This window comes from Phyllopteryx taeniolatus, chromosome 8 (assembly GCF_024500385.1).
Source record: "Phyllopteryx taeniolatus isolate TA_2022b chromosome 8, UOR_Ptae_1.2, whole genome shotgun sequence".
In the NCBI taxonomy this organism is placed as follows: domain Eukaryota; kingdom Metazoa; phylum Chordata; class Actinopteri; order Syngnathiformes; family Syngnathidae; genus Phyllopteryx; species Phyllopteryx taeniolatus.
In genome coordinates, this window is record NC_084509.1 from 21,210,044 (window position 1) to 21,230,461 (window position 20,418).

The 20,418-nt window shown below is 40.4% G+C and overlaps 1 long non-coding RNA gene across 1 annotated transcript; it reads left to right on the forward strand.

Annotated features, from left to right (window-relative positions):
• The first annotated feature begins 1,170 nt into the window (after positions 1-1,170).
• Positions 1,171-19,843, forward strand: LOC133481752 (uncharacterized). The gene is made up of 3 exons (XR_009789595.1): positions 1,171-2,689; positions 9,804-15,836; positions 16,174-19,843. It is a non-coding gene; the product is annotated as an uncharacterized LOC133481752 (long non-coding RNA).
• Positions 19,844-20,418: the final 575 nt, after the last annotated feature.

Consider the following 20,418-nt stretch of genomic DNA (forward strand, 5'->3'; position numbering starts at 1 on the left):
GGTCTCCGCTGATGTGCTATTTGGCCTGCCCGACTGATCCCTGGCATCAGCAGCAGATAACAAATGCTTAGGCAGGGCTGAAATGAAATCGGTAAATCAATTGTGACTCGTCTTCAGTTACCTGAATGCAGCTGATGTGAGAATGTGTTACTGAACGGTTGCTGCTGCTTTTATATTAGTTAAGGATGAAAGATGAATTCGTGGAAATAAGAGAAAATAGGAGCAATCATTTACATTTTGCTGCAATTTCGCACAAAGTCAAACACATCTACAGTAAATGTAGAAGAGCACTCAGTAGTGAGAAGCCATCTTCCAAGGTTGAACAGGTAACTAAAGAATTGTGGAGTGTCGTACAGTATTCATGTTTGTGTTTCTGTCCACTAAGACCAGACAGACAGGACTCTGTCCGTTTAGAATTTGGTGCAGGGGGAATTGTTCCTTTTGTGACTCAAACAGCAAAAATAGTAAATACATTTCTCTATCTGAATTTACAACCAAATTCTTGCAAATTGAATTTCGACATCACTGGCTGTAGGAATCTAGATGCAATGCATCATAGAATACAAAATGTATGTGTGTTTGTGCATACGCAGGCATGTGTGACACTTCGTCTGTTTGCTGCAGGCTCTTACCATCAAAGCTGCTAATATTAGCATGTCACCCAAGACGTGCTCTATTTGGACACAAAGCAAGTGATAAATGAGAGAAGCTGTCTTCTCTCACTCTTCCGCTATCTGTCTCTATTTACCTGTGTGTGAGCAAGCGCACGCAAATATGTGTCAGCAGCCAGGGTGATTTTCAAACTGGGAACGTCAGTGAGTTTTAGCATGAGAGTGTAGGGGGCGTGCCATCGATTCAGATGCAATTTTCTGTACTTAAATGCAGCTGCCTGAAGAGGACAGCGCCCTATGTGGACCTCCGGTGAAGAGGCTTCAAGATGAGCTCGGATGCAGACACACCCAGTCGGTCAGGCAGCCAGGCAGGGAGGACGAGAAGAATAGAAAAAGGGCAGTGTGATCTCAGTGGCGTGCAAGTGGGGGGGGGGGCGAACATCCACCTGGGAGGGGGGGGGTCCAAATACCCCCTCCCCGCCCCCCACACACATCAGTTGACGATTGGTTTTCAAAGGGGGGTAACCCTTGTCTTCATGACTTTACCCCCCTCTGCTCCAAAGTCTCTCTTTGCCTCCGTCGCTGATTTAAGGCTACAGTTGGTTGCGTGTCGCTACTCTCCCTTTCTGCTCCATCTGTCCCTCCCCCATCCTCTCTCCTCTTTCTCTCCTTCCTCTCTTCATTTCCCTCTCTCCCTCTCTCTGTCTGTCTCTCTCTCTCTCTTCACACCAAAGCCTGGGGGAGCCAGTGGAGATTATATGTAGCCTCTATAAGCCAAAGCACATCATGTAGCAATGTTTCTGTGGCCCTCTCCCTCACTCTCTGAAGGGATAATGGGATTGATGTCGGCCCATGGAAGAACGGAAAGAAAGACGGAATGTAGGAAAGAAAGAAAAAGAAACAAATCGTGTTTGCAAAAGGGAGCAGGGGATTTCCTTCAAGGGTGCAAAACTGACAATGGTAAGGTGGGGAAAAAAACAAGTCAAGGTCCACCCCCTTCTCCTTCTCTCTCTCACCTTACCCCTTTCCCTCGCTCATCTGATAGGGAAGAAAGAGTGGGCCTCTAGCTGGAACTGATTACAGCTGTGGGGCAAATCAATGGATGATATTGCTTCTCCCTTTCTCTCGGTTTTTTAATGTTTCCTCTCTTTGCCAATAAATGTGAAGAGGAAAATTATGACGGGGGGATTCTAAAGACAAATACAGTACTAGGATGAAAAAGGGGAGGATTTGTCCAGGAGCTTTTTTTCCCCTGTCGTCTTTCTTTTCCACTTCTGATCGAAAAAAGAGAAAAAAACAAAACAATGAAAGAAAGCGATGAGGAAGAGCAAAATCCAAGCTGGACAAGAGATTTGTGTACTTGTGTTTATTGACGTGTGTGTGTGTGTCTGTCCAACCTGCCTTAAGACGTTCAAGTTCAGACACAAAATTAGGCGCTGGTGCAAGGAAGGTAAAAGTGTGTGTGTGTGTGTGTGTGTGTGTCCGCTCAGTGAGTGAGGCTGCATACTGGTATGCTTCACTGGCCCTGTGCACCCGCCCGGGCTGCAAGCGCTCATGCTGTTGCTTGATACTCAGCCATTCAAACTCCCCCTTCTCAACATCTTGCGCTTGTGTATCACTTCCATCTATTTTCCAGAAAGAGGAATTACATCGCCTAGTCTCCCTCTCTCCCTTTTCGTGTGTGAGGGAGAGAGCGAGAGAGAGAAAGGAGAGAGAGACAGAAAGCGAGAGAGAGAGAGAGAGAGAGAGAGAGAGAGAGAGGCACCACCGATAGCGGGAGGAGAGAGAGAGAGCGTACACATGGTTCATTCCGACTCGGTCTATCACCCATCTCTCTTTCTTGCTTCTGCCATCACTCTCTGACTGTGAGCAGTTTGCTTGAAACGATGGTTCTGCTTTTGGTGAAGTCATTATTACTCAAACAAAATCTTCTGTCGATGCTACCTGGAATCTCCTTGGTGTGCTGCTTTAACTTTAAATCTGAGCTTTCTCTCTTTGCCTGTTTTTCTTTCATCCTCTTCTGAGCAGGAAAGTGAGCTAGGAGACGAAAAAGCAGGAATCGCCCGTTTCAAAAGCAGGTGAGTGACTACGGGAGGAACACTCTTCCTCACCACTTCCATATCAGCTTCCCATCTGTTTCCTGTGCTTTAGAAGATTGTGGTTGCATGATGGAACCCTAGAGCTCTGTGATCTGGCTTGCCTGTGCTTAGCAGTGCATCAGAACCTCGCTGAAGAAGCGCTGATGGAGCATGCGTTGAAAGGTTTAGCAGCGGTGTTAAACATGCCAGGCAGATACTCTGCTATATTTGGGAGATTGTGCAATCCGATTTCGAGTTCTCACTTCCGGGAATCGTTTCAGGCTTTTGTCATCCACATCACTTAACATCGTTTGATTCCAATCTTATAGAATAAGTAGAAGATCTTTGGTATGCTGTTGCAGCAGCAGCAGACTCGGTACCTGATGGAAGGAGGCATTTTTAAAGTGCTGTATTGTTCAGCTGAGGAGGGGGAAGGGGAGGGACAGAGAGTGAAAGTGTTGGAAGGAGGGGGGGTAGTCAGGCCAATGGTGTGTCTGGCAGGCGGTTGTTGCACTTGCTACTGTATACGCTCACAATGTATACAGGGACAGCGAAGTTAGGAATCACTGGGCGTAATTTATCTGGATACAAAAATGTATGCGCCAGCGTAATTGGCAAAACTGCAAGCCTTTTATTGGCGCATGCGAGAGTCAGCATTGCTTCGCCACTCCGTCCTCTTTTGACTTCACAACTAGTTTCAGTTTGCTAACAAAGCGGGAGGACAGCGACAGTGTGAGGGGCTTAGAGGACGTGTAGTCCATGTGGAGATGTGTCTCTCTCCGTCCCTGAGACCCTAACTTGTGACGTTGTGCTTTCATGTCCACGGGTTAGGCTCTCGGGATCTGAGAGGGATTCGCGGCCGCCGCCATCACCTGCACGTCCCCTGCCTCTCTCCGAACAATGCCGTTCGACAATGGACGGCCAGTGGTGCTCGTTTCGTAACGGTTCCTAGTTTGGCTCCTTATGCAAAACTTTGGCTTTTGGTCTTATCAGGCTGCGGCACCTTGCACCGTCCGACATGAACTCCAGAGCAATTTAGTCAGCTGTGCTGGGGTGTGCTCGTGAAGGCCCTTGGTGGTGCTTTAAGACACAAAGTTGGTGGTTCGCTCAGAATGGGCCGCCGTGTGGAAAAGTTGGAAGGGATGATTCATTGAAACGGGTTTCTACGACGCAAGTTGTTTTTAACTTAGTCAGCCTTTGATTTGCTGGTACCTGTTCGGTCAATTCGAAAGAATCACTTAATATTGAAAAGTTTAATATCGTTTGCCAACGATGAATCTAATTTCCTTTGTTTAACCAAGTCAGGCAATTGAGAACAGTTTGTCTTTTACATTGACGACATGGAGGCAATTTAAGGTTCAGTGTCTTGCCCAAGGACACATCGACAGCAGACAGTCAGTCGGGATTCGAACTGCCAACCCTTCGGTGAGTTCGCTCTACCACCTGAGTCACAGTTGCCCCCAAATTTCATTCAACATGCATGAAATGTTGCAGTAACATTTAAGATGATAAATTAAATGTGATAAGTGACTGCTATATGCAGTCCCTTCCAAATCATAATAATATTGGAGTAATAATAACTTTCAGGCGCTTACAGTGATCCTCCTCTCTGTTCACTATTACAAAAGCACAGGCATTAGATACATTTCAAACTTTTGGAACAAAAGTTGCTTTGCTTATACTGATAAAGAAATGATTTAACAGCCGGTTAGCAACACGAGCTTCTGAAACCTAATGAACCACTTGTTACTGACTGTGGCTAGGTTGTGTAGTACCATTGCCTTTGCCACTGTGTGTGCGTTCACCTGCATGACTTGAGAGCAGCACAGTGTAATGTTGAGAGCGTGACCATGACAGCTCTGTACGTTATGTGCTTGACCTCAGTGAACCTTCTGCACCGTTAAAGATGACACAAATGAAACGATTGATACACGTCTCGGGAAATCGTTTTTGAAGCATTTCTTCATCGGCGTTTGCAATATTTTTCTTCGACCTTCACGATCGATTCATATTTATCTCTGATCTATCGCACCATAGCTATTTTAGCTCATTGACAATTGCTTAAACCTGTATGCAAGACAGAAATAGTGCTAAACATGATGGAGGAACTGTGTGACCATTCAGTTTAGATTTTTTGCTCTCACTTGCTGCAGCTTTTATTAATGTACATTTCACAATGTTTAAGTTCGGACATGATTGAATGCATTCCTGCATGACTCTGCAACATGGACTATGGCTAGTGTTTCAAATCCTTGTAACCCTGGAAATTCGTTTGGGGCATTTTCTGTATTGCTTTTGATTCGGGGCTTATTTGGCTCATCTTACCCCCTTTGGGAGAATTGCCTTGGCAATTAAGGTGTACTCAGCAGACACAATTATGTATATATGCATAATCTAATAAAACCCAATAGAAGAGCTGCCTGATTTGATTTTAATTGACAAAGTCAGCGATGCAGTATGTTTTTATATTTTGTTTGCGAGGATAAGCGGCTCAGATAATGGATGGATGGATTTATTACTTTAGTTAGGGTTGCTAGTATGCCATGATGCATACCACTGCAAAGAATATTCGATACAGTTCCTGTATTGGACTTTAGCAATGCAGATGTACCTAATGGTTTAGCCGGGGAGTGTATATGATGTGCCGACGTGATCCTACTTCAAAGTGGATTCCGAGAGAGATTTCTGTCCTGTTGTCAATTTAAAAAATATGGATTTTAACTTCAACCCCCACTGTGCTGCTAATCTGCTGCTTTAGCAATTCTCTTATGTAATGCTTTTGTAAGCCTAGTCTCTCCTTTTCCCACCAGCCCTCTGCATCCAAATCGTATTTTATCTGTTCAGCTTGGTGAACAAAAAATTACCTGAATTGACTTAGGGTGTCGCAGATAAACTCGGAGGGGTTTCAGGCTTGCTTCTCCATTGTTCTGCTCCTCCATACACACTGTCTGTACACTGTGCCCCCATGGCAGACAGAGGCAGACAGACTGAGGGAATAGTGGGCTTATACCCGCCAACAATAAGCTGCTTTATCAACCTAACGTTATCCTTGATTGAATTTTTCACAAAAGGGATACAAGCGTGTCATCTACTCCTGATTGCATGGAAATAATGCCGTATGCACCTGGGAAGCTGATTTCATGATCTGATCATGCATTTCAGACGGATTGAGTTAAAACGTGGATGAAATTGTTTATTCGTTGAAGGTGTTTAGATCAGTTTGGTATGATAGCATTCGTATTTTCCATTCGTATCACTTTTGGGGGGCAAACGTTCGTTTGGACATTAACCGCAATTCACATTGTTAGTTACCTAATACACTAAGTAATGAAGAAGAGCGTTACTGCTGAAGTCTCACATGGTTTGGAGCGCCAGGTTTCATTTGACTTTTGAGGCACATTTTCCAGAAAATGTTTGGTTTAACCCCATTATGCACCACTTTTGCCACTTTGGCAGTTCACTGTATTTTTGTTGAATTTCATTTATAGTTTCTCAATATTATGTTGATAACAACAGGTGCGCGAGTGTTTGCACATTAGAGTAAACATCCATCCATCCATTGTCCATAGCGCTTATCCTCACTTGGGTGGTGGGCGGGCTGGAGCCAATCCCAGCTGACTCTGGGCGAGAGGCGGGGTACACTCGGAACTGGTCGTCAGCCAATTGCAGGGCACATACAGACAAGCAATCATTTACACCTACGGGCAATGTAGAGTCTTCAGTTAACCTACCATGCATGTTTTGGGGATGTGGAGGAAACCAGATTACCCAGAGAAAGTCCACACAGGCACGGGGAGAACATGCAAACTCCATGCAGGAGAGAGCAGATTTGAACCTAGGTTCTCACAACTGTGAGGCGGATGTGCTCACCAGTCATGCACTGTGCCGCCATTAGACTAAACAATGATGAACGTGTAATATCAAAGATGAACATCTTTTTTTTACTGTAATAATTCAAATTTGTATGTCGCAATGAATTATGGGAACTGCGTGGCTTTTCCATCATCATGCTAGCGGCTACCAGCCCGAACGGAGCGTCTTTATTGTTGCCCAAGCTCTCTGGTTTCTCCTGCTCGGGGGTGGAATACTTATTGCAGGCTATTTAGCGCCGCCCCAGCTACCTACCAGCTACAGCCAATGTGGCTAAATACGATGACAAACCGCGGAGGTGAACGTGCACCTCATGTCCGTTGTCAACGCGGCATAAGTCCATAATCAGCGCCTCCATAACAGCGAATATACTCCACTTTTAGATAAGTACCACGATAACGCTAGACAGCTGCATAAACACAGGGACCGGAAGCCGGAAACCAATTAGTACGTCACCGCTGCTACGTCAGTTGAGAAAATGACCCTATAATTTAAAAGTACATGGATATAATAAATCTTTATAGTATAAGATAACCTTTATTAGTTCCACAATGGGGAAATGTGCATCATTTCAGCAGCAATAGTTTATGCAGGAAATACAAAAAGCGCATGCAAGAGAAGACATTTGGCTCCAAATGCATCCGCTACGGTGATGCAATAAATCCGTATTATAATCAAACCAGAACTATAATTTGTTAACGATTATGAGTATAGAGTAATGATTACGTTGGGATATTGAACTGTATGCGTTTTCTTTTTTTTTTTTACTCCTATAACATAATATACTGCAATAACTGTCCCGCGGTAATGTTCTTGCCATAATTTTAAAAGTCTGGAAATTCAGAGTGTTCTGGAAGTGAATTTCCATTGGTTGGCAGCTCTGCAGTCATAGCCATTAATGCTATTTTACTAATAATTGGCATGGTTTTATCATTAATAATTGGTTGGAATGATTTGTTTTTATATTTTAATTGCTTTAAAGTGCTTTGTGTTGTATTTTTTGGATGAAAAGCGCTTACAAATAAAGTTTGATTCATTGATCGATTGATAATATCCTTCGATGTTTCGGCTTTTGGCCTTTCCAGTTACGGTTTTCGGTTTCGGTCTCGAATATTCATTTTGGTGCATCACTAGTTATTTTGAGAAACTGCTACATCACAGCTGTCCGTGAAAGGTGATTAGGTAAATAGTTTTGGATTTTGGGGTGGCCAGCCGCTCTGTATCCTATTAGAATAGATCTGCTCATGCCCTGAGCAGATCTCCTTATTGAGAACAAAAACATTTTGCAATCTGTACTAAATTGACAATCTTCAAATCAGTGTTTACTTGAGGATAATTCATAATCATTAATGTGATATGTTCGCAAATCCGGCCTTGAGACAGAGCAGAAAGTGGAGGAAAGCATTTTTGGCTTCTGAAACTGAATTACCTTTATTCACGAGGCATTATGAAGTGAAATTTTGTTACTGTTTTTGTTGTAAATAGTTTCTTTGAATATCTAAAAACTATATAAAACCAATGTATTATTATTGGGAGTAGTTGTCAGGGGCGTCCCACCCATGGGGGATGTGGGTGTTGCAACCCGCTCAGTTTTTCAACACCCACACCCAATAGCTTTGTGGGCTGTTTCAAATGTTATTTTTTTGTATATGCAGGTGGGCCACTAAAAAATGAATGGTGGGCCTGGCTGTAGTTTGGACACCCGTGGTCTAAGGTTTTCCACCTTTAATGCTTTATAATAATAAAAAACTTTATTTTTGTTTTTTGTGTGTGTGTTTTTTTGGTGGATTTTGTACAACCCCAATTCCAATGAAGTTAGGACGTTGTATTAAAAATAAATAAAAACAGAATACAATGAGTTGTAAATCATGTTCAACCTATATTTAATTGAATACACTACAAAGACAAGATATTTGAAATTTGAAATGTGGACTCGTCGGACCACAGAAATCTTTTCCACTTTGCTTCAGGCCATCTTTGATAAGATCGGGCCCAGAGAAGCCGACGGCGTTTCTGGGTGTGGTTGATAAATGGCTTTTGCTTTGCATGGTAGAGTTTCAAATTGCACTTACGGATGTAGCGCCGAACTGTATTTACTGACATTGGTTTTCTGAAGTGTTCCTGAGTCCACGTGGTGATATCCTTTACACATTGATGTCGGTTTTTGATGCAGTGCTGCCTGAGGGATCAAAGGTCACGGGCATTCAATGTTGGTTTTCGGCCTTGCCGCTTACATGCAGTGATTTCCCCAGATTCTCTGAACCTTTTGACAATATTGTTTACCGTAGATGATGAAATCCCTAAATTCCTTGCAATTGTACGTTGAGGAACATTGTCCTTAAACTGTTCCACTGTTTTCTCACGTACTTGTTCACAAAGAGGTGAACTTCGCCCGAGCAATTCAGGGACGCTCCTTTTATACCCAATCATGGCACCCACCTGTTCCCAATTAGCTTGTTCACCTGTGGGATGTTCCAAACAGGTGTTTGATGAGCATTCCTCAACTTTCTCAGTCTTTTTTGCCACCTGTCCCAGCTTTTCTGGAACGTGTTGCAGCCATAAAATTCCAAGTTAATGATTATTTGCTAAAAACAATAACATTTATCAGTTTGAACATTAAATATCTTGTCTTTGTAGTCTATTCAATTAAATATAGTGGAACATGATTTGCAAATCATTGTGTTCTGTTCTTATTTATGTTTAACACAACGTCCCAACTTCATTGGAATTGGGGTTGTATATTCATAGGAACTCGGGGATGCTAAGGCCGCTTCCTTGCTGTATAAATGCTGGAAACATATTGTAATGTGTCAATGTTTCATGTGGCTGTTTTCTTACAATGAATTCAAGCCGTTATTATGACTGAACATATTGACACATCGTTACATTTGCAACGCCAGTCAACTGCCTGATATAATTCCTGTTAGGACGGATGTTTTAGTAAAGCACATGCCAGAAGGTTCTGTGAGCATCCATCCATGAACAGCAGGTGTATGAGTGGAAGGTGATACGGTCTGTCTGGGAGTAAGTCGCTGCTGTTATTCCCATTCTGTTTTGAGAAGCTGTTTCGTAAAATTATTCCGTTAGATTACATTTGAAGTTGAATAATTGATCAAGGGAAGCGACGTGGAGCGCAGTGACTACTGGCTGGGAATCTGTGTACGCTGTTGCTTTTTGAGTCACGTTTACAGTCACCACACTGCAGTTGATTTTTTATTTTTTTTGCCACACCCTTTGTCCTCAGAGCCTCATCTCTGCTGCAGACAAGAAGAAGCTACGTCATTAATAAGCAGCCCACGTTCTTCGACTTTTTGACATGGCTGTAAATGTTAGCAGCGCCCCCTTTGCGTGTGAATCGAGCACGTCTTCCGTTCACCATACCTACGCACATTGGGTGGAGCAACAAGATGGCGTCGTGCCTCCATGTCAAGTCTCCTTTACATGCCAATTTCTGCTACATAGGAAGCTTTAAGTCTGGATTTCATCCCACTCCTTTTTGAACATGCAAAACTTGTGTTAAGTGTTTCATTATTTATTGTTGATTGTTTTGTTTTCATCTTCAAAATCAACTTAAATTAATCCAACGTATCACACCCCTTGATAGTTGGACACGCTCACCTCATTCATTGTACTTTATAGAGATTAATGTCATCAATGATATGTCAACAAACAAAATATATTCACATCTGTGAACGTGCCTCAGCTTTAATTGTGTTGCTTTTGTGTTCATTCCCCACAACCACCACCACCAAAAAAGACCGCCGGGCTTGATGTCAAGGTAGCGTGGGTCCGTCTGTGGTGTTGTCCTTCATATCGTGTTTAATTTATTCACCTTGTTGGAAAATTGCTATTTTCACAGACACATGGCTAGGCATGTGGCATGGCATGACAAAGGTTAAAAAAAAATGTGTATGATGAATAGATAATGAATAGTATAGTATGAATAGAATAATAATCAACAGCTAATCGATTGTCAAATTAATCGATAACGATCTTGATAATCGATTAATCGTTTAGAGACCTTGTTTCACTTAAAATTGTCCAAATTTCAGCCTCTCAACAGTAAATATTGTCCGATTTGTGTAGTCCTCCATGAAAGCAGACTGATTAATCGAAAAATAATCGACAGATATATAATATCACAATCATTACTTGCAGCACTAATTGTAACTGCTCCGGCCTTCAATTGAAGGGGAACAACGGTATATTTGAAAATGATGATTGGAAGCTTTAATGTCATGTCTGATTAATAATGGTTTGAGTAACCAAAAACTAATTATTTTTTTCCTTTTCATCATTTTATTTTTATCTCCTTTCATGTATTATGCCATAAAATGTAATTTTTAAAAATGTTTTCTTCAAAAGGGCCACAGAGAAAGGAAACTGATGGTTAAAGAAACTGTAATTTCAATTACAGTACATGCTACACATCCGGCCACTTACGTTCTTTATTTTGATGCATCCTGTTTGTAGCACTTCACTTGTCTCCCAACCCGAGCTAACCATGCAGCTAAAATGTGAGCTTCTTCAAAAAGAGGGAAATGAGGTTGGCGAGTTTCAACAAAAAGAACAGCACATTTTGACAGAAAACACTTTACTAAGAGTCTTCATTCCACCTGGAGATTCCAGCATTGCAAGTCTGCTATGTAAACTGATATTTGTGGTGTTAAAGTTCCAACTAGCTTCTTTGGCAACAGTACACACAGCAGAATCCAGAGAGCGTAATTATGAAAAAGGGGAAAAAATGATTACTTGCAGATAGAGGAATTTCATTGGACAGAGATTAATATTTACAGGGAATATAAACAGTCTACACTCCTGTGCAAATGCTAGGTTTTCGTGGTAAGAAAAAAAAAATGAGACCAAGGTAAATAATTTCTAAACGTTTTCCACCTTTAATGTAATCTATTACCTGTACAACTCAATTGAAAAAAACCCAAAAAACATATTTTCGTGAGGGGAAGTAAAAATAAACTGAGGCAAATTCAACCTTGGTTTCATCAGACTGTAACGTATTTTCCGACATATGTAGGATCCAATGAAACCAAGGTTGAAGTTTTTGTTCTTAATTCCAAAAGGTATTTTTGGCCCAAACACAACACTGGTTATCACCCAAAGAACAGCATAACTACAGTGAAGCGTGGGGGTGGCCGCATCAGGCTTGAGGGCTGGTTTTCTCCAACTGTAACTGGCACCTGAGACAAGGTGGAAGGAATTATGAACAGTTCTAAATAGTAGTTCGTCTTAGCACAAAACCTTCAAGCTTGTGCTTGAAAGCAAAGAAACAGTTGAACTTTATTCAGGGTTAATCAGAGGCACTTTAAATGGTGGCAGGTGTGTGCTGACGCCCATTTATCATGAGTTTGAATGTGATTGGTTAATTCTGAACAGTTATAACAGGGTGTTCACACTTATGCAACCACATTATTTCCGTTATTTTTACTTCCCCTCTTGAAAAGATTAAAAAAAAAATTCCATTTGTTACAAGTTATAAGTGAAATTGATGGTCGAATTTCTTTTTTTTTTACTTTTTTTTTAATCATTTGGTCTCATTTTTTATATCACAAAAACCTGCCATTCATACAGGAGTGTGTAGACTTTTTATATTAACTGTAGATGTAATGTTTAAATATGAACTGTCTATGAATTAACATATAATCATTAAATTTGCATTATGATAAATCATCATGAAATACTGTATATTGTTTTATTATGTATGTATTTAAAGGCACAAACACACCTCACCAAAGCGCACTACTGGATTACCAGTTTCTTATCTGCATGTGGTTTATGGTTTCATTTGATCCATGTAAAATGTTGCAGTTACCATGGTGTTCCAAATTACGATTTAAGTGAAATAAAGATTTGAGTTTTTAGTTTTTCTAGGACACTTTTTGCTTATGTCCATTTAGATCGAACCAAACAAAGCTGCAACATTTGCAAGGAGGTGACAGAGTGACATTTTTTTTTTCAACTCACTTCACAATAAGCAGCAGTTTGGCAAATAGTGAACAATTCATCAAAAAGAGGCTTCAAGCTGTTTAGTGCCACTCCCAGTTGAAGGTTACTGTCAAACTAAACATAAAACAAAGACACATTGTGCAATTTAAATCACTACGTAGGGCTATGAAAGTCTGTTTAGCTTAATGCTAACATACATGGAAAATCAAATTTACAGGCTGGCAGTTAGGATTAACAGTCGCACACAAAGGTTGGAGCAACACATTTAGACATATATAACTCACAGCCAAGTATTTGTTGTCCTGTATGAAAAAATTACTAATATTACAGCATTTTACAGAGTAACTCACAGTAGAAGTAGTAGTAGTCGTGGTAGTAGTTGTAGTAGAAGAAGAATATTCTACTTTATGACTACATGACTGTATTATACTGCACTGCCACCCAGTGGCTAGGACGGGCAGAGCACATTGACCTGGATTGCGACATTGAATTATGATGCACAAACTGGTCAACTCCATCCATCCATTCTCTGCTTATCCTCACTCGGGTCACAAATGTGCTGGAGCCTATCCTCACTGACTATGGATGAGAGGCAGAACTGTTTAATTGTTTAAGTTATATTGAATTATGTTATTACTAAAGGTTTTTTTTTTTATAAAGTACCTGTACAATATGGTAGAGTACAGTTTCAATGGATCAGAGAGTTAGGATGATATCAAAGAGCGGTTCTTATGTTAACATGCAACTTGATCTGCACATTTGTATTTTAAAACGGTCTCTCTGTGGTGACAGAAATATGAAAGTTTTTTCTATTTGAGTTATTTATTGGATTTTTAAAAATGTTGTGCATAATAATTTGGAGTGCTGCATTTTGAGTAAATAAAAACAAAATAGCTACTGTTATCGTTGTTGCGTGTGGTTGTTGTTGTTTTTTTTTTTTCATTAACATCCTCAATATCATAGAAACTAACATTGTCATGATCCATTCAGAGTTTTTCATTTGTTACATTGTAAAATAAAGACTATCAGTCGCATACCACAACGCTCTGTATCTGTTTTGCAGTCCGGAACAATTAAAACCGACCACATGTATAGATTATTAATAAATTAAAAAAATATGTTCACTGTAATTCACAATGACTCTTTAGGAAAATAAACAGAAACACATAATACTATACCTATGAACTTGGAACACAGTGTCATCACTTCTTGTGTACTGGGCAAATTGAATTCTTCTGTTTATAACACAGTGCGGCACGGCGGTGACTGGTTAGCATGTCTGCCTCACAGTTCTGAGGAGCCGGATTCGCCCGAAGATGGATGGGATAGTCTGCAGAACGCCCGCGACCCTAGTGAGGATAAGCGGTACAGAAGATGATTGAATATTTATAACACAAAATGGTAAAGGTAGTACAGGTATTTTTTTCCCCCACAAAGACATGCTATTTGAGTTATTTATATATTCTTTGGATCTATTTTTATACCCTTTAGTGTCTTATCGCTTTCACAAGATTGCTTTTTAAATTCCATTTCAACGGTTTACTAAAGCCTGCTCGTAGCTGGAGAGGGTCTTCATTGGCTCTAGATTTGTCAAGAGTCACTTTTTGGAAAATAGAGGGGTCAGACAAGTCACTAAATATAGCAACAAAGTCGCTAAATTGTCAACACTGGGACAATAATCCACAAAATGACTTGATTGGCAGGACTCACATTGCTTTCCTATGGGGCCAGACTTGAGTACTGCACGTGCATAATGAAAGCTACCAGGCTTTACAGACTGAGGTAAAAATATGTTCCTGCAAGGTAAATGCATACATGTTGGCATTTCTACGTGTAACTGTAGCGATGTTATTGTGATGCTTTGCAAATGTACTGTTGAAACAGTCCTGTCTCTATTTACAGCCTATAGGCTTGGTTAGAACGCCTAAATACTGTCAACAATATATTCCTGATACACCGGTATAATACGTTACATTAAAACTAAAAATCCTTTTTGTTAAGAGATGATGTTTAGTACCATCTTTGTGTGCTGTCCATTTTATTCTCAACATGTGAACCGTCAACGTCTAACTTCTACCAACAGGAACTACTGCCATGCAATTCTGAATGCAACAAGGGTCCTTCTCTGCATTGCTATGTTCAAAACATTGACTAGCTAACTAAATTATTTTTGGAAATTTACATTTGAAATAGGACCTCAAAAAAAGAAATGATAAAAATTTCCATTTTTGTCAATCAGGAAGGAGATTGGCAATCAATTTGTCAATTAATAATGTGCGATGAATATCATTTCCTTCAATGCAATTTCAATGTGTTTTATTTGAATTTAGATCATTTCCCCTTCTTTTCACTAAAACCTACACAAAATACGCTTGTTATTGTTGTTCATGCTCCTGCTGTCTCTATCCATCCATTGCCTGCGTGCGCTGCCAGTAAATCCATGCTGAGATTTGGCACACAACACACACGCACATACACTCAAGAGCTCGGCAGGCAAATGTAGGCCAGAAGCCATCTGAGGATGGGGCTCAGTGAAAGATGCAGTAAGTCAGGCAACAAGGAAGATATTACAGACAAGAAAAGTCATCTGGAATAGAACGCAGGTATGAGTTTTAGACTGTATGATGGACACACCCATACCGTTGTTTAAGGTCTGGTTTTATAAGCCAATGCTTAATAAATGAGTAACAACTAATGGGAAGGAAAAGCATGGTGCAAAAGTGTGGTCAAAACATTTATAAATATTCTGCACTTTCATTACTGACAAATGAAAGTACAAATTCTGCCAACATCCCAAATAAGTACAGTACATTAACGGTAACATTACTTTGCTTGCTCAGTGAATCTTTCGATGAAATGCAACAAAAATTCTTGCGTGCCAACTTTCTTAAAAATGCAAGACATATACAGTATGTGGCACACGATTGATTTTTAAAAAAATATATATTTTTTTGTCATTTTATTGAACTGTTCCACCACCTCCTTCAGAGGTTCTTAAAGAATCCTCTCTTATAGAAGACAAATGTGAGTTCCATGTTCATGTTCATGTGTCATTCGTGTTTCAATGTGTCTGCTGGTGTATCCACACGGAGCCCTTCAAGGTCAGTGAAAGAACTCACATTAAGTTCTCACAAAGACTGACTAACTTTTATATAGCGCTTTGATTTGCATGGACAGATCTACTGCTTCCCACCTCACAAAGCTGGAGAGTCAGGTGCTACGCAAGCATTTGAGCCTGAAAGTCAGTACGATGTGGGAAACCATTAATTGCTCGCCCTCAAGCTGTCCCTGGAGGAATGGAGACGAACGGCTACGGGTAGGTAAAGTATGGCCTGTGGGCCACAGACGGCCTGCTCCGTTCTTTAATCTGGCCCGCCGAGCAGTTACATTGTCAACAGTCCTGTATTATTTGTTGCAATTTAGTCATTTTTTTCTCCTGAATTTGGGTTAATTCATGTTGAAATTAATTAATTCATGTTGTATTCATGTGTATAGTTAAAAACTTGATTAATTGATTAATTGTAATGAGTACAGTGAAACATGAGTAAATTAAAATATTTTACATACACATTAAGCAATATTTTATTTTATTAAATTATTGGTGAATTAATTATTATTCAGTTCATAATAATACATTTAAAAAAATCTTTTAGTATTAAAACTAATGGGAGGAAGTACCTTGAGAAAAGCCACAGAAACACGAGGAGGACAGGCGAACTCCGCACAGGAAGCCCAGAGGCGAGATTTGAATGCCAAACCTCAAAACTGTGAGTCAGATGTGCTAACCACTAGGACACCATGCTGTTCCATCAATGTCCAGATAACATTAAAAGTATTTCCAAGATGTTTAATTGATCTATTGATTGTAATTGTCCTCCACCACAGTGACAGCCACGGGGATGTTGTCCAGTTTGTTCAGGATTTATGGGCTTTTCATATTCTAGGAGTTCTGCCTGTTCAAGTCTCCAGTGTGACTACCTGTGAAAGAGGAGACCACCAGTATCACGGACCTATTGAATAGTAATGTAGATGTCAATGTAAATGTAGTAAATAACCAAATTGAACTTTATTTTGCACTCTAAAAGTATTATTTGTATTAATCAGTTATTGAGGTTATTTTTCATTTCATCTATTCAAATGTAGAATATGCTTATGTTTAAGTTACACAGTGGTTATATTTCAATTTGAATATATATTTTTCGTTCTTTGTTATTTTTCAGGATTTACTAATATCATTTTTATTTATTTTATTCAATTGTAGTACATTGTTATTTTTAAAGTTACTTTATGTAACCCATTGGTTAATAATAAATGGGTGAATTTTTCTCATACCTACTATTGCGGATTATTGTGTTATTGAGTAATATCACTTGATCAAGCCTTTTGTAACATTCCATACTACAAAATAAGTAAAGTGTGTATGATTATTGCTGATATCGGATCGGAGCAATATCGGTATAGGCCATAATTCAAGGCTGCAATATCGGTATCAGATCGGGAGTAAAAAAAATTGGATGGGGATATCCCTAGTGGCGTGCTCCGATAATCTCAACACTGAACATCACACACATAAAGATTGTCATCTGCCGCCAATCTAGAAAAAAGTGCCCCAAGGCAGAAATCTCTCTTGATCACGTGTGATCTGACAAAGCAAAGAAGAACAAACACTTCCGGATATGTTGCGCCGATGTTTGCTGAGTATTGCCGAAGGGCGGGAGTGTTATGGAATGGTGATGTCGTCAAAAAAGGACTTGCTTTGGAAAATTCCTCTTGCCGTCTGGAGTGCCCATTTTTATACAAAAAAGGATATTGGTTGGGACATGTTTGTTTTTATTTGTGACTGCTTCATTGTTCCTCAGGGCGCTTCTTTGTTTGGCTACATTCCCTCCCACATCACAATTAACTTAGTCATGACTGAATATTATTTAAGATTGTCGGCCTGACCCATTTCTGACCCTATTATCGGAACAAATTCCCCCTTAACACACCTCAGACTGATATGGTAATCTTGTGGAAAAATCTTGGAAACATAAAATATTCTGATGTTTGTCGTCTTTGGTCGTGAAAATGGAAAACTGGGACACAAGCAGGACCAGTACCAGGATTAACGTTGGTCAATTCAGCATCTGAGGCAAAAACTGCGCAGACCAAAGGATGAACCAGACACGTGTTTTGCTCTTTTTATGCTCCTGTTCAAGATCATTCTGTCATTTGTTCTCAGGTAAGAGCAAATCTTATGGCGAACACTCAACAGTACTCACACAAGTAAAGCAATTGATGATTATGATTTATTTAATTTGCCACTTCATTGATATTATAGGATTTACATTAAGATTGCACAGAACTTCACAAGGTAGGGGTTCACCAACAAGATGGGTACCTTTCACATTTGATTCAGTACTCAACGGTACCAATTTTTGGTGCATTTGTGTGGGAGAACATGCAAATTCCAGACAGGAAGGCCGGATTTGAGCCCAGGTCTTCACAACTGTGAGTCAGATGTGCTAACCAGTCGCCCACTGTATAGTATAAAGTGCGAAGCAACCTCCTTTGCAATGGACTGCACATAGAAACAAGATAAACAGTAATTGTGTTACGATGTATGACGTATTATAACTAATGTAAATTAAGATTTTCAACTACGCACATACTGTATGTATTACAACATAACATTGGAGGGACTGTTGGCAAGCTGCTGTGCCTCCTCCGGTGTTTTTCGCTATTTTGTACTTAGTTTTATCGCTTTACTAAAGATTGTCTTATATGAATGCCGGACCTTAAAGTCATTTGTTAGACTCGGCTTGCTTGATCGAACACTCTGCGACCCCGAAAGAGTAACTAAACACAATTTAGCTGTCTGGTAGTATCCTGCTTCACCACTCATTGGCCTAAAGCTACCTTCGCTGGTACAGGGTTCACCTGTGTAGGACTTCTGTGGCTCCTTTCCGCGCTCTGTGGATGGACAGCCTGCTCTGGTGTGCCCCACGATGCACTCCTACTTGGACCAGTCTGCTGCCACCCTGCCAGCTTTCCTAAACGCTTACTTGCGCCCACTGATTGCCGTCAACGCGAAGGACGTCCCCTCCCGACACACCGACCGGCCGGCCAGCTTGCTGCTAATTCCGAAGCGCTGTCCAACTAGTCCCCGGCTCCAGCGAATCTACAATCAGTACACTCCACTCCTCTGGCTCTGCCATGGTTTAACATTGCTGCCGATCTTCCGTCATGCGCTGTCTGACTCTGACGAGCACTACTCCGCTGCTTCGTTACTCGGAGGCAAAGATGTTAGGTCTTTGGATCTTTTCATGGATTTTTCAGGATACCGTCAATCTATGCTGGTTTGTTGTGAATGTGAGTGAACCGAGGGACGTCATTGCACTTGTACGTGCACTGCTGCATCCAAGTGCCCCATGGCAATTGGCCAACTCTTCAAGTCCTGCTGCCCGTACAGTCACAAGGGTGTGCGTAGGTCCCGAAACATGGTACTGAATTCGATCTGTATCCCACCCCAAAAAAATAACGATTTCATTACCCACCCTTACACAGTTAGACATTCCTGTAAATTCTACAATTATTTACCACATGCCTTACTATACTAAACGATTATGTCGAAATTAACTAGTTTCCACTGCATCATGGGATTTTGGTTGATGTCACGCAGAGAATTAGTGTATTTTGCATTCAGCAGAATTGTGAAGCCGTGTACCTCCCAGCATTCATTGTGCCATATAATGTTGAACTGTTGCTGTAATAAAGACATTAATCCTTCATGTTCACGAACAATAAGGATTAACGCAACATTGATCATGTGTGTTTATGTTACCCGTAGTTCGTTGAATGTGTGTCTTATTTAACATGTACGTTGCGCTTTGTTTTCATGAAACCCTGACTGTGGGTTGTGTGCAATAGAGTAACATCCCGGTCAGTTATACGCCTTGGTAAGATAAGGGTCACTTGGTCTACTTCTTCTGCAAGCCAAAAGCGCTCCTGTTTACTTGTGTGGCTCATCGGCACCCACAATGAAAAGAAACATTGATTTGACACTGCAGTAAGTTACCGTAGTTCAAGTTCAAAAAGCCTGTGAAATGTCTAACAGTATAGTCAACAACCTTTGACACTATGAGAGCTGTTATAACAATGAAAGGAGCCAAGAGTTATGTGTGTTTGATTCGTTTCCCCACTTGCACAACATAATAGTATCCAATGCAAGAACGGTATACCAAATTGTACATTAACCAAACTAATAATGTCAAATTTTTATTGATACTGTCAGAGAGGTATTAATTTAAAAACGTTCCTTATTGTGATTGTTGTATGTAGTGGTGTAGAACTAAACTGCATCATACAGGGAGAGGGTTTTTTTGTTTGTTTTTTGTTTTTTACTCTTTCATGTAACAAATTGAGGTCACCGAAATACAAGACACTCATTATGACATCTTATATCACATCTCTGCTGCTTTCTTGGCCAAGTCACTCTTGCAAAGGAGATTTTGGTGTAATGTGTAACCTCTCTTGCACTGTCCTAGGTGACTTGGAAAGTGTCTCGTGTGACAATTCCAAATAGATAAAAGCTCTCACTAACCCTCCACCTTCCCTCTCTCTGGCTTTCTGCCCTGACAGCAACAGCATGGCTGCGCACTGCTTCATTTACATTTTTTTGCTCTGCTTGCAATAAATAATGTTATCTTTTCAATTTATCCTTTCAATGTTTAGGTTTCTCCCAATGAGCGTGGACTTAACTACTGGTTAAATAATGGATGGCAGAAAAAAAACATTTTCAATTGACCAACATAATTTTCTTTACTGAACATGAGAGTCTCTGTCCAAAGTGAACGTCAGTGACACAAATGTAACAAGCAACACTATGGATGAATAATAATAATAAAGTCAATTAATAT